Source organism: Octodon degus, unplaced genomic scaffold, assembly GCF_000260255.1.
Source record: "Octodon degus isolate 3935 unplaced genomic scaffold, OctDeg1.0 scaffold00062, whole genome shotgun sequence".
Classification (NCBI taxonomy): Eukaryota; Metazoa; Chordata; class Mammalia; order Rodentia; family Octodontidae; genus Octodon; species Octodon degus.
The window spans coordinates 5,466,960-5,470,825 of record NW_004524638.1 but is presented as its reverse complement, the minus strand read 5'-3'; positions in this window follow the sequence as shown (position 1 = coordinate 5,470,825).

Genomic DNA, 3,866 nt, shown 5'->3' with positions numbered 1-3,866 from the left:
TAAGAAGTTAGTGGGTGCCGATTTTACAGGTGGAAAGCACAACCCATAGGTAGTCTCAGCAACTGGCTCGGATTTCTGTGCCACGGCAGTTGCAAAACTTGCCCCTCTGGGAGGCAGAGGCAAAAGGGTTGCAAGTTTGAGCCCAGCACAGGCAACTTAGTGAGGTGGAAAAACTCAGTCTCAAAATTTCAAAAAAAATTTTTTTTAAAGGATTGGGTATGTAGCTCGACATAAAACTGTGGGTTCAATCCCAGTACTACAAAAAGTCTCTCCACCGGTGGAGCTCAGCTTCAAAGGAGAGAGAGAACATAAGCACATATAGCAATGAAGTACAGGGGCTGCATGCTGCGCCAGCCCCACCTGCGGGACACGCCGAGCCAGCGATTGGGACTGGGCGAGGTGGCGCACGCCTGTAATCCCAGCACTTGGGAGGCTGTAAACAGGAGAATTACCAGGAATCTGATCTATGTAGTAAGACCCTGAACACCCTGTGGACCCTACTCTAAATACAGAAAATAAGTAAGTAAATAAATAAGGGCCGGCAGTATAGCTCAGCAGACTGAGTGCTTGCTTAGGTAAGCGCAGGGGCCAGGGCTCCATCCCTGGCCCCACATGCCATGCCTGCCCCAACCCCAGGCATGCTGAGCTGGCGATGGAGCCCAAGCATGGCAGTACACGGCTGTAATCCCAGCACTGGGGAGGCAAAAATCAGGAGGATCACTAGGAGTCCGAACTGTGCAGTGAGACCCTGCATACAAAAGAACAGCAACAGCAACAAATTAAAGAAATTCAGCAGATTGTGATGAGGACTACCAAGCATATAGCACACTAATAAATGAAAGTGGAGTTGAGGTCATTCGTCCCAGTGAAGGCCGATCTCTGGAACAATATGGGCAAAGCTTTTGCCCTCTGAGGTCTTTCCTATTTCCAGTCAACAGCTGCTGATTGTGCATCTACTCTGTACCAGCAAAGAGGAAGAGCATAATCTGTCTTCATAGGGAGATTATCATCCAGGTAGGAGAGGTCAGGGAGGCAGCAGACACAGCACTCTGGATGGCCAGAAGCAAGCAGTCTTCTGGGTCAGAGGGAGTGAAGGAGGGAGAGGCCCCTTCCAGACACAAGAACCTGGATGCTGAAGCTGGTGAGGCTGTGCAGACTGGAGGGCTGTAGGAAGGAAGGAACCTCTGCTGTGGAAGTGGAGGAGGCCATACGATGGCTCATCAGAGGTGGTGTCTGCACTTACAGTGGGGGGAGCCATCTACAGAGCTCCAGAAGTCAAAGAAGAATGATCCAGAAAGGTGCTGGTATGGCACGCATGGGAGAGCTTGGCACTGTGTGCCCAGCACAGTAAGGGGCTGGACGATGAACTGCATAGGCGTGGGGAGTGAAAGAGCACTTAGCCACAAAGCTGGGCCACAGGAGTAGTGGGTGCACGGTAGAATAAGCTGCTGGAATGAAGACTAAGCAGGAAATTTCTCTAAAAACAACCTCAAGAGTTCAGTTTTGTTTATGCTGCAATTGAGGTATTTACCTGAATCTGAGCAGTAGGATTGAGTGTGCCAGTGGGTATGTGAATCAGAAATCTGTAGAGAAAGGTGTAAGAACCAGGGCAGTACAAAGCATGTGGTGGCCGAGAAGCAAACTGTGGTCCTTTATCCCTACTGTGTGATTTTCCATCTTGGTCCCCTCAACATGGTAATGTTAAATCAGATGGTAATGGTAAGTCAGATTACTATGAAGAAGATATAGGTGGAGAAGTAGGGGAAGCCCAGGAAAGACCTTGAGGTCTGTTATCATAGTGGGTTGAGGAGGAGAGGAAGAAGAAGTATGGAGGATTAGGACGAACAGTGAGGCGGAAATACAGCAGAAACATGTTGAAAGGTGAGTTGGCCAATGGTGGGAAAGGCTGCTGAAGGACAAGCATATGGGAACTCCCCTGGGAGCCTGAGCTGGTGGAGCCTGCGGCACTGTCACCCTGCCTCAGACAGTGACTCTTGCTAGGACACAGAGCAAGATGCTGCTGGAAAAATCCAGTTAATAACACCACACATGAACTCTGGAGGGGGGACAGTGTATCCTGCCTAGTGTGCTCACAGCATCATCCACAGACCGAAGCTGAAAGAAGCCTATCTTGCCCTGACACGGACCTGTATGGAGCTTAGCAAACACAGACCTTTATTGCGGATGAAAAGCCTTCCAGGGTCCTGCCTTCCTACTGAGCATTCTGCCGCTGTGATCCCGTTCCTACCATGAACACTGCTTCCAGCCCATCTCTTCTAATCCCCAGGCTGGTGCCGATTTCCAGCAGATCATGCTGCCTCAGCACAGTTTCCAGGCTAGTTACATAAAAAAGCAATGTGGGAAAGAGTTAATTGGCAAACAGAGTGACTACATTTGCAACCCAAGAAGGCCTGCTGTGACTTGTTATCTGCAGAGCTAAGCAGCTTGCTGTACAAGTGATATTTGAAGCTCATCACTGATAATGCCAACTGGGCCACTTAGCACCTCCCAGTAAATGGTCTCAAGATTAATATCTTGCCATTTATTTTATGTTATTTTTTTTCCTTGGGAGGAGAAGTCTTCCTCATCCTTTGGCTAAGAGAAGGTCAAATTTCCAAACCCCTGGGGGGAGATACTAACTTGCGAGTTCCTTCATAACCTCTCTCAGCACAGCATGAATCAGAGAGTTGGAGAGTTGCTCAGCAGAAAGGAAAGAGCCTGAGCTTTGGCATCCAAGACCTGCCTTGGAAGCCTTAGTAAATAAGTGAAACTTTTCAGCACTCATATTTTCATTTGTGAAAAGCTTAGGCAGACCTTGGTCAAAGACATTTTTTATTTGCACCACCTAATCTAACCAGGCTTCTGCCCTCTCTACTTACTGAAATAAGTCACAAAGTGCTGTGCTGTCCACTGCACAGTCACCGCAATGAGCCCATCCTTCTCCTTGGAATGTGTTCATCCGGAAGTGTCTCGGACCTCATGCATTTCTGGGTTTCCTTTGAGTGTCTCCTATACCACATTCTTCTCCATTCTTGGATTCCAGAACTCAAAAAATAAGACCTCTTTCTTTTCTTCCCACACTTTCTCCAGTTAATAGCCGCTATCATCTTGTTAAATACCATGCATGTACTGACAACTCTCAGAGTTATCTCTACACCTGGCTGCGTCTTGTCTGCCCACTTGACATCTCCAATTGGACGCCTTTTATCCATCCTACACCAATGTCAATATCCCGGGCTTCTTCCTAAGGCAACGCTTGTGGCATCCTCAGGAGCATCTTGAGTCCAACCAAGGCTCACGGTCCATCTCCCTCCTTCCATTCTGCACCTCCTGGCAGCCCTGATGCCCCCGGGTCTCCCGGATTTGCCCATTTCTCTTCACTCCCAGTGTCACCTCCTGAGTGTTGCAGGGCTCCTTCTCTCTCCCAGGTCACTCAGCACCCTTCGCCATCCTGAGCTATTCCTTGGTGGGCTGACCTGAATAAACACCTCAGTAGGCTTCCTGTCATCTTTAGTTGGTGGAGAGAGATGTCAGGAAACTGGAGGGAAGAACAGGAGACTGAGGAGGGCATCCGTGGCCTCCTTCCTTTCACATTTGACATTGGCTCACAGGGATCCTGGACAGCAAGCCTCACTGCTTCTAGAGGGGCAGCTCTCGGTCTCCACGCCCTTGTGCCTGTGCAGTAATGTCTCTGTGTTCAGCTTGACCCCAAGGAACTGCACAGTCCTTTTGTGTTTTATTAGGCCCTGCCTGTATGATCCCCACCTCAAGCTTTCCCTCAATGTCCTTATTTGAACACTTTCTATTTCCTTCTAGAAGAAAAATGATTTTGGAAAGAAGTATTCTTGACTTTTTTGTTTGAGTCA